A 12045-nucleotide genomic window follows, 5' to 3' on the forward strand; every position below is an offset into this window, starting at 1 on the left:
CCTGGTCACCTCAAGGCCCTACATGGAATTGGGCCTTTCCGACTTGGTGGATTTCTGAAGGCCACTCAAGTCACTGCCTTACTGACCAGACAGGTTTCCATATGGAGACAAGGGCAGAAAAGCCACAGTATCCGTGTTGAACTCAGCAAAGGCTGAGTTAGGGCAAGTAGACTCCCTTGTTAATTATTCAATGACTTGTGAGTGCCTCATTTAATCTCAATATTGAGCCAGTACAGGGTGCTAATGTTAAGCTCACCCCAAAAACCTCTCAGAATCCTTACCTTCCTCCAAGACTCAGCTCCGCTACTCTCTCCTCCACAAAGCTTTCCCTCTACCCCACCCTTCCCTCCCAAGGTGTTAGTGCTTCCTCCTAATTCAATTGTTTTGTCCTATATTTACTTGTGTACATGTTTATACTCCCTAGTAGAAAGTAAGCTCCTTGAGGGCAGGACTTGTTTTGTTCTTGTCCATGTCTCCAGTGTGCAGCATAGTTGTCTTTCACATAATAGAAGCTTTTAAAAAATGTTGGTTAGGTTTAATTGAATTGGGAGGAACTAGGTCAGAACATCTCATACTTTTCTAAGTGGCCTTGTGCCCACAAGGATTATTCACCAGGTATGTTATCCCGAAGACTTGTCAAAACTTTGTCAATGAAATGTTGAGTTGTCAATTCAATGTTAACCAGCGCAAATGTTGAGGCAAATACTCAGAGCGCCCACATCAAATACAGAACACCATCTTCCAGTAGTCTTTGATTCTTTGTCAGGGTCAGTGCTGGGAGTGGCCTTAGAGGTCATTTACTCTGACCTATCTCACACAGGAATCCTCTCCACAACTACCTTAACCATGTTATCAAAATTCTTTCAATCTTTATGCAAAGCCAAGAACGAACTAGCTACTTAAAAATACATACATACACACACATGGGTATATGTATATATAAGATACACGTGTGTATATGTATATATAGTATGTGTGAATAAGTATATATAACATATGTGTATGTATATGATATACACATGTGCATGATATACAAATGCACGTGTATAGTCTGTGTGAGTATGTAACACGTATTGTTCATATAATATACACGGTGTTATAAACACATGTATATAACATGTATTGTGTGATGTGCTTATGTGACATACATGTGTGTATATTATGTGCATGTGTGTGTTTATTATACATACGAATGTACATATGCGATGTCTGTAATATACATGTGTGTACATGTAATATACACATAAGTTGTTGTTCAGTCACGTCTGGCTCTTTGTGACCTCATTTGGGTTTCCTTGGCAGAGATACTTGTCATTTTCTCCTCCAGCTCATTTTACAGATGAGGAAACTGAGGAAAAAAGGATAAAGTGACTTGCCAGGGTCACATAGCTAGTAAGTGTCTAAAGCCAGATTTCAACTTATAAAGATGAGTCTTCCTGACTCCAGGCCTGGCACTCTATCCACTGTTCCCCTAGTTGCCCCATGTATATACATATATACATATATACACACACACACACACACACACACACACACATACATATACACATATACATATGTATGTATGTGTATAGGTGTACATATACATGTATACCATTTACATATATACTATACACACACAAACAATACCTAACCTGTGCAGGGCACTGTTTTAGACACTGGGAGGACATACAATGTTTAGGTAAAACAGGATCTTGCTCTCATGGAGTTTGCCATCTGGTATGTAAATGCTGACAACATAGATAGCTATAAACACAATATTACATGACAAGTGCATTAGAAAGTTATAAAGCAAAGTGCCATGTGAAGGCTGAGACAGAAGGTCACTACCAACTAGAGGAACCAGGGGAGGCATCAGCAGTCTATGTATTCATGTCCCTTCCAGCTACAACAGTCTATGTGCTTTTAACTCTGCTGTTCTATAACCTGAGTTAAAAAGGCCCCTTCCAACTCTGACATTCCATGTTCTCAGATCCTTTCCAATTCTAACATTCTATGTCCTAAGTTCTAAGTTCCTTTTCAAAGGGAACTATCACCTCTTTCAGGTGGCTCCTTAGATTCCCAGAGAAGACTTTTTCTTTTCCCCAGACAGTTCTCAGAATGGCCAGGAATCATGGGAGAGAATAATGTATGTAGTTCCCAGGCCACATTTTAGATTCTATTCCTTCATTGAAAACACTTCACATTGAGGGCTAAGTTACTTCCTTAGATAATTTTTCATTCCTTAGGCATAGATCTGAAATGAATCTATGGAGCAGTAGCTACCAAAAACTATCAAATATTTCTTAAGCACCCACTATGTGACAGCTATCAATTAGAACTCATGAGGCAAAATAAATTATTTTGATTACATGAAATTAAAGTCTTTTGTACAATAGAAGGCAATGTAACCAAAATTTAAAAAAAGAAACTGAGAAAAAATATTTTCACCAAAAATGACTGATAAAATCACTCAAATCTAAAAGGAATTGGTACACATTTATTAGAGTATGGACTCATTCCCTATTAGACAAGAAGTCAAAGGATGTAAGTAGGAATTTCTGGGAAAAACAAAACACAAATTAACTAAAAATGTCCAAACTCCTAAACGTGAGAGAAACTAAAATACCTCTGAGATACCATCTTCTACACATCAAGGACAGGTAAAACACAGTAAAATTCATTGCTGGTGCAGATTTGGAAAAACAGGTATGCTAATGTACTGTTAGCAGACCTACAAATTCATTCAATCATCTTGGAAAGCAGTTGGGAATCATACAATAAGAGTCATAAAACTGTTCATATGTTTTGACCCAATGATCCCATTACTAGGACAATACCCCTGAGGAGGTTATTGACAGGATAAATAAAAGGCCTATTTGTGTAAAAGTATTCCTAGCAAGATTATTTGCTATTCCTAGCAAACATTATTTGGTTACAAACTACATGTCCAATGATTGGAAAATGGCTAAACAAATTAAATTGTATATGAATGGTATGGAATTTTTTGTCATAAGAAATAATGAATATGAAGCATATAAAGGAATATGGTAAGAAATTTAATATGATGTTATGCAGAATGAAGTCAGGATCAAAATAATTATATACACACTGACTATAACTTCTTAAATAAAGACAACAATAATATCAGCAAAACGCTAATAGATACACAGAAATTAGATCCAGGAGTAATAGAAAAGGACAGAATGGATTTGCTAACAACCTTGTTAAAGTTAATATGCATGTTTTGTTGACTTTTTTTTTAAAAAAATCTATAAATAACAGAAGTTTATGGGCACATGCATAGTAATTTGTAATCATTTTTGCTTTTGTTTTCTCTTTTTTATTTTCATTTTTTTATTAGAACATTTATAGTTATTGATGGAAAGATCAATTTTTAAAAATCAATATACAATAATAAGGTCCCTTCCATGTGTCATGGTTGTTTTAAGGTCCCTTCCAGGTCTGTATTCTATGTTTTATGTCTGAGACTGGCTCATAGCATGAAAAACTTGTAATCTTCCTACTCTGGAAAAGTGGGAAATATATATTCATGATATCCCCAGAATCCTGAAACCAATTGCCTTATCAGAAACACACAATTCAATAAAGTTGTATTGAAATAAGAAGTAAAATAAAATAGACCCTTGAATGAGCAAACATTGGTCCCCCAGTGTTTTCTCAGTCTGCAGTCACACTACCAAATTCGACAGCTTCTTAGGTTCCTCAATAATATGTACATATTTACATACATGTTTTATATGTTTACATATATTATATAATGAAAAATCTATACAAAATTTAAAATGGGGGTGAAGGTGAAGCACTAACTGAATCATGATAAAGATTTAGGTTCGAGACACACGGCTTCTTTCTCTAAGCAGCTTAAAGTATTTTAATTTAATTATTCAAAATAAAGCTTTGGGAATGATCCCTTAAACAAAATTTAACTTTGGCTCGTGTTTAGGGCCTCTCCAAAAGAGAATAGGGGAAAAAATCCAATGTACCATGTAGATCAGACTGGAACAGCTGCCTCCTTCGTACAAAAGAAATGATCAAACTCATATTGACAAAGACAAAGTATGATACGGTATCCCATAATTCTTCTTATACTTCCCAGGGAGGCTGATATTTAAAATATCAGGACACGGATTACTTAGTAGGATTGCTCAGCATCTTCATCACAGTGCCACACTGTGTGAACAGCTTTCTCAAAGTCTATACTTTTTAGTAAACCATGGCCTGGTTTGAGCTCATCTTCCTGGTGGTGGTGATCTTCTCCGAATGAGGTGTAGATGTAGAAAACTGATTCTGCTGCCTTCCAGCTCTAATATCCAAGCCTTTCTCCAAGGCTAACTTCATATTAGGCAGCTGATAGCTTGACCCGACTCACATTGCCATCACCTCTGCCCTGCTGCCCAGATGTGCTGGTAGTGGTTCCCTTTCCTTTCCCGCCCCCATCACCCTTTCTAACTGTGCTACACAAAGCCTACCCCCAAGTTAATGCAAGTCTCATTTTCATTTATCATAAATGTTTCCTTTTTAAGCCTTTCATTCTAAAGGAGGAAAGGAGGGAGAAAGAAAATTGTATTTGGCTCCAAGTAAGAGATTTCAAACTCAATGACACCTCATTGATCCAGAGGTCAGTTCCTATACAGGGGTTTACTGGTAAATGGAAAACAACTGGCTCTGGTGGGGGGGAGGAATGTATCCTTGACACACTTTGAAGTTTAAGATGCATTATTAACACTTTTTTCCTATCACCTTAAGTCTAGACAGTGAACAAAACAATACATCAAGCCTGGATTTGTAGCATTTGCTGATTTGTAAGGCATAAATGCTCACACTGACAATTTGATAGGAGCCGGGGCAACGTGCTGCTGGAGACCTCGTAAGCACCTTGATGGCAGGACCTGTATCTCGTTCATTTTTATAGCTCTGGGCAGGATATATAAGAAGCAACTTGGTATAATGGAAAGAACAGTAGCCTGGGAACCCAAAGAACACGGTACAGTGGAAATATCCCTGATCTTGCAGTCATTGAGCCTGAGTTCAAATCCTGACTCTGCCACTTATTACTATTGTGATTTTGGATAAGTCATTTCAAGTCTCTGAGCTGCCATTTCTTCATCTATAAAATGACAGGGTTGGACTGGATGACCTTAAAGATCCCTTCCAGTTCTAGATATATATTCTGTGATCCTGGTTCTAGATCTGTCTGGGTTTGAATCCTGCCTCTGACTCCTAACTTAAAAGCTATGTTCAAGTCACTGAACCTTCATATGCTTCAGTTTCCTCATCCATAAAATGGACAAAATAATATTTGTACTGATTCTCAGGGTTGTTGTGAGGAAAGTGCTCTTCGTGAGGAACTCGTACGGAACTCGTCTTTGTAAGGAACTGGGATAGAGTATGGGTTGTTGTTGTTGCTGTTTGTCCTTCATTCTCAAAGAGGACCCTGACATCAGGGAGGTGATGCCATGACTGGAAAGTGAATTGGATTTAAGTGAGGGAGGGCTTGGCAAAGTCATCAGCCTCACTTTCTTCTCCAGAACTATCTGGGTCCAGAGCCAAGATAAAGATCAGAACGACTAGAGATGGCCCCCATAGAGCACGGCACTTGTAATCTGAAAGACCCAAGTTCAAATCCTGGTCCAATAGTTAATGGTTATGTAATCCTGGGCAAATGATTTAACCTTTGTCTGCCTCAGCTTCCTCGTCTGTGAGGGGGGTTAATAATTGCACCTGACTCTCAGAGTTGTTGTGATCAAACAAGATAACATTTATATAGTGTTTTGTAAACCTTAAAGCATGATATAAATGTAAGCTATGACTATTATTATCATTATTATTATTATTATTATTAGGGCAGCTAAGTGGTACAATAGATAGAGTGCTGGGCCTAGAGTCAGAAAGATCTGAGTTCAAATCTGGCCTCAGACACTAGCTGCATGACTCTGGGCAAGTCCCTTAACCCTGTTTGCCTCCATTTCCTTATCTGTAAAATAAGCTGGAGAAGGAAACGGCAAACCATTTCACTATCTTTGCCAAGAAAACCTCAGATGGGGTCACAAAGAGTCAGACACAACTGACCAACAATAACTTTTTTGTTGTCATTTTTTAAAATTTATTTATTTTTAGTTTTCAACATCCACTTCCATAAGCTTTTGAGTTTTAATATTTCTCCCCCTTCTTCCCCTCCCCCCTCCCCAAGATAGTGTATAATCTGACATAGGCTCTACATATACATTCACATTAAACATATTTTCATATTAGTCATGTTGTAAAGGAGAATTAAAACCAATTGGAGGAACCATGAGAAAAAAGAAACAAAACAACAACAACAACAACAAAAGAGAGTAAATAGTTTTTGCTTCGATCTGCATTCAAATTTCGTAGTTCTTTCTCTGGATGTGGACAGCATTTTACACATGAATCCTTTGGAATTGTCTTGGATCCTCACATTGCTAAAAAGAGCTAAGTCTATCAAAGTCAGTCATCACACAATGTGGCTGTTACTGGGTACAATGTTCTCCCGGTTCTGTACATTTCACTCAGCATCAGTTCATGTCAGTTTTTCCAGGTTTTTCTGAAGTCCACTTGCTCATCATTTCTTATGGAACAATAGTATTCCATTCCATTCACATACCACAATTTGTTCAGCCATTCCCCAATTGATGGGCATCCCCTCAATTTCCAATTCTTTGCCACCACAAAAAGAGCTGCTATAAATATTTTCATACACATGGGTCCTTCTCCCATTTTTATGATGTCTTTGGGATACAGATCTAGAACTGTTAATGCTGGATCAAAGGGTATACACAGTTTTATAGCCCTTTGGACATAGTTCCAAATTGCTCTCCAGAATGGTTGGATCATTTCACAACTCCACCAACAATGCATTAGTGTTCCAATTTTTCCACATCTTCTCCAACAGTTATCATTTTCCTGTTTTGTCATGTTAGTCAATCTGATACCTCAGAGTTGTTTTGATTTACATTTCTCTGATCAATAGTGATTTAGAGCATTTTTTCATATGACTGTAGATAGCTTTAATTTCTTTACCTGAAAACTGTCTGTTCATATCCTTTGACCATTTTTCAATTGGGAGATGACTTGTATTCTTATAAATCACTCTGTATATTTTAGAAATGAGGCTTTTATCAGAGACACTGACTATAATAATTGTTTCCCAGCTTTGTGTTTCCCTTCTAATTTTGGTTGCACTGGCTTTGGTTGTTCAAAAAACTTTTCAACTTAATGTAATCAAAGTCATCCATTTTGTATTTCATAATGTTCTCTATGTCTTGTTTGGTCATAAATTCTTCCCATCTTCATAGATCTGACAGGTAAACTATTCTTTGCTCTCCCAGTTTGCTTATAGTATCAGCCTTTATATCTAAATCATGAACCCATTTTGACTTTATTTTGATATAGGGTACAAACTGTTGGTCTATGCCTAGTTTCTGCCACACTATTTTCCAGTTTTCCCAGAAGTTTTTGTTAAATAGTGAGTTGTTATCCCAGAAGCGGGAGTCTTTGGATTTATCAAACAGTAGATTACTATTGTAATAATCATTGACTATTGTGTCTTGCATACCTAACTTATTCCACTGATCCACCACTCTGTTTCTTAGCCAGTACCAAGTAGTTGTGATGATGGCTGCTTTATAATACAATTTAAGATCTGGCACAAGTAGGCCACCTTCCCTTGCATTTCTTTTCATTAATTCCCTTGATATTCCAGACCTTTTGTTCTTCCGGATGAATTTTGTCATTTTTTCTAGCTCTATAAAATGATTTTTGGTAGTTTGATTGGTATGGCACTGAATAAGTAAATTAATTTAAGTAGAATTGTCATTTTTATTATATTAGCTCAGCCCACCCATGAGCAACTGATATTTTTCGAATTATTTAGATCTGACTTTATTTGTGTGAAAAGTGTTTTGTAATTGTGTTCATATAGTTCCTGGGTTTGTTTTGGCAGGTAGACTCCTAAATATTTTATAATGTCTATAGTAACTTTAAATGGAATTTCTCTTTCTATCTCTTACTGTTGGGGTTTGTTAGTAATATATAGAAATGTTGATGATTTAGGTGAGTTTATTTTATATCCTGCAACTTTGCTAAATTCGTTTATTATTTCAAGTAATTTTTTACTTGATTCTCTAAGTATACCATCATATCATCTGCAAAGAGTTATAACTTTGTTTCTTCTTTACCTATTCTTATTTCTTCAATTTCTTTTTCTTCTCTTATTGCTAAAGCTAACATTTCTAGTACAATATTGAATACCAGTAGTGATAATGGACATCCTTGTTTTACCCCTGATCTTATTGGAAATACTTCTAGCTTATCTTCATTACTTATAATATTTGCTGATGGTTCTAGGTGAATGCTACCTGTCATTTTAAGGAAGACTCCATTTATTCTTATGCTCTCTAGTGTTTTTAATAGAAATGGGTAGGGGCAGCTAGGTGGTGCAGTGGGTAGAGCTCTGGTCTTGGAGTCAGGAGGACCTGGGTTCAAATCCAGCCTCAGATACTTGACACTTACTAGATCCTGGGCAAGTCATTTAACCCTTATTGCCTCACCAAAAAGAAAAAAAAGGAAAGAGAGAAAGAAAAGAAATGGGTGTTGTATTTTGTCAGAAGCTTTTTCTGCATCTATTGAGATAATCAAATGATTTTTCTTAGTTTTGTTGTTGATATGGTCAATTACGCTGATAGTTTTCCTAGTATTGAACCAGCCCTGTATTCCTGATATAAATCCTACCTGGTCATAGTATATTATTCTCAAGATAAGTTGCTATAATCTCTTTACTAATATTTTATTAAATTTTCGCATCTATATTCATTAGGGAAATTGGTCTATAATTTTCTTTCTCTGTTTTGACTCTTCCCAGTTTAGGTATCAGAACCATGTTTGTATCATAAAAAGAATTTGGTAGGACTCCTTCTTTGCCTATTTTCCCAAATAGTCTATATAGCATTGGAAGTAATTGTACAAGAATTTGCTTGTAAATCCATCAGGCCCTGGAGATTTTTTCCTAGGGAGTTCATTGATTGGCTTGTTCAATTTCTTTTTCTGAGATAGGGTTATTTAAATATTTTACTTCCTCTTCTGTCAATCTATTTATATTTTTATTTTTTATATTTATATTTATTATTTATATTTTATATTTTTATATATTTATTTTTGTAAATATTCATCCATTTCACTAAACTTGTCAAATTTATTGGTATACAGTTGGGCAAAACAGCTCTGAATTATTGTTTTAATTTCCTCTTCATTAGTGGTGAATTCACCCTTTTCATTTTTGATACTGGTAATTTGGTCTTCTTTCTTTCTTTTTAATTAAATTAACCAAAAGTTTATCTATTTTATTGGGTTTTTTTTCGTAAAACCAGCTCTTAGTTTTATTTATTAGTTCAATAATTTTTTTAATTTCAATTTTATTAATCTCACCTTTGGTTTTCAGAATTTCTAATTTGGTATTTAATTGGGGATTTTTAATTTGTTCTTTTTCTAGCTTTTTAGTTGCATGCCCAATTCATTGATCTCCTCTTTCTCTATTTTATTCATGTAAGCATTGAGAGATATAAAACTTCCCCTAAGAACTGCTTTCACTGCATCCCATACATTTTGGTATGTTGTCTCACTATTGTCATTCTCTTGGATGAAGTTATTGATTGTTTCCAAGATTTGTTTGACCCGCTCATTCTTTAGGATTAAATTATTTAGTTTCCAATTAATTTTTAGTCTATATTTCCATGGCCCTTTATTGCATGTAATTTTTATTGCATCTTGATCTGAAAAGGATACATTTAATATTTCTGCCTTTCTGCATTGAGTTGTGAGGTTTTTATGGCCAAGTACATTGTCAATTTTTGTGTAGGTGCCATGTACTACTGAGAAAAAGGTATATTCCTTTCTGTCCCTGCTCAATTTTCTCCAGAGGTCTGCCATATCTAACTTTCCTAAAATTTTATTCATCTCCTTAACTTCTTTCTTGTTTATCTTGTGGTTAGAATTATCTAGTTCTGAGAGTGCTGAGTCATTTTTAAGGGAATTTACACAGATTTAGCATGCCCGTTGTGCAGATGAGGAAGTTGAGGCTCAAAGAGATTAAGGAACTGGCCCACTGTCACACAGCCAGTAAGTATCTGAGGCAAAATTCAAACCCAGGATTCAAACCCAGGTGCTCTCTCCACCACACCAGGAGGTTAACAATTCCATTCACCTGGTGGTGAATCCTAAAAAGGATCCTTTCTGAATTTAACTAGCTCTAGGCTGGTCCTCAGTAACAGACACACAATGTGTTCCCCGGGCCATCCTTGAAACCTTTCCAACTTAGTAGGACCTATTCTGTTTTGCTCCAATAACACAGCCTTTGAGAACCCAGAGTCACCTCCATGCCATGAGACATTCATTGTTAGTGAAAGCCTAGCACAGAGCAACTATTTAATAAATGTTTGTTTAACCAATCAACAAGCATTTATTCTGTATCTAATATACACACGACACTACTAGAGAAAAATGAAATGATACTGGGAAGAGGGGCCTGAGTCACTGTACACATTTAGTCCCTTGGAGCAGATAGTTTCCTTCTCTAAGAAGTTCAAAATACTTTAGAATTCTGCCCCCAAGGTCAGGGATATTTCCACCATGCCACTTGTCGGGTAGGGATGGAAGAGAAAGTAGACCTGTGGTTTAATTGGTGTAGGGAACTTGAGATAAGAAACCCCCTTCTGTACCAGTACACATCATAAGTAGCACCTTCTTTACCACTTAGTCTGAGGGAAATACCTGGCTCACTAAGGGGTTGTGACTGTCCAGGATCACACAAAATTTGTCAGAGATGGGACCAGGTGTGCCTGACACTGAGGTCAACACTCTCCCCATTAAGCCAAGCTATCTCTCTATGAATCACCCAATAATCTCAGGTGATCTTCCAGCCAAGTTACTAACCAGGCTTGACTCTGTTTAGTATCCAAGATCAGACTGGATCAGATACATTAAGGGTGATATAGAGGTTTAAGGTTGAAAAGTATTTTTTCTCAAAACTACCTGATAAGGTAGATACTTTATCTTTGTTGTTGTTTAGTTGTTTTCAGTCATTTCCAACTTTTTGTGATGACTTTTGGGGTTTTTTGGCAAAGATACTAGAGTGGTTTGCCATTTCCTTCTCCAGCTCATTTTACAGATGAGGAAACTGAGGCAAACAGGGTTAAGTGACTTGCCATGGGTCACACAATTAATAAGTATCTGAGGCCAGATTTGAACTCAGGTCCTCCTGACTCCAGGGCTGATGCTTTATCCACTGTGCCACCTAGCTGCCCCATTGAGGCCAGATTTTAAGTCACCAAAACTAGCCTTCCTGAATCCAGACCTGGCATTCTATCTGCTGTACCACCTAGCTGCCTAGTACATATCATTAATCATTTTTCATGCTTGAAAAAACTGAAGCTTAGAGAAACAGAGGGTCTCTAAGGACCCTTCTATACCTAAATACTATGTGATTTGCCCACTGTTATCCAGCTAACAAGTACAATAGATGCCAAGACATAAACCCAGGCATTCTATATCTGAATTCCACACTCTTTCCACTAGTCCATGATGCTTCTTAGGAATACCATACTCATTTTGACTCTTGTTTACATCAGACAAAGAAGGAACCCAGATAGACAAAAAGGAAGTTACAGGTCTAACGTCACTTAGCAAATCACTGAAAAGACATGAGCCAGTCCTGGAGAAATAGAAACCAAGGGCTTATTGAGAAGAGCCTCTGCCTTCCAGATGTCCAACAGAAGTTTGCAAGAGTCATTCAGAGAGAGAGAGGCAGGAGAAGAGGATCACAGATTTAGAACCAGAAGAAACCTCAGAAGTTATCAAGTCCAAGACTTATTTTCCAGATGAGACACCCGAGGCACAGAGAAGTGCTCCATAAATGGATGGAATAAATCATAGATCTGCTCCTCTCCCCTCCCTCCCAAAAGTAGCTTGTGGTTGTTTCCCCAAAATTGGATAATAATGTCCCCAACTCCCAAACAGGCATTCAATTAC

This window comes from Vombatus ursinus, unplaced genomic scaffold (assembly GCF_900497805.2).
Source record: "Vombatus ursinus unplaced genomic scaffold, bare-nosed wombat genome assembly UNPS02014778.1, whole genome shotgun sequence".
Taxonomy (NCBI): Eukaryota; Metazoa; Chordata; class Mammalia; order Diprotodontia; family Vombatidae; genus Vombatus; species Vombatus ursinus.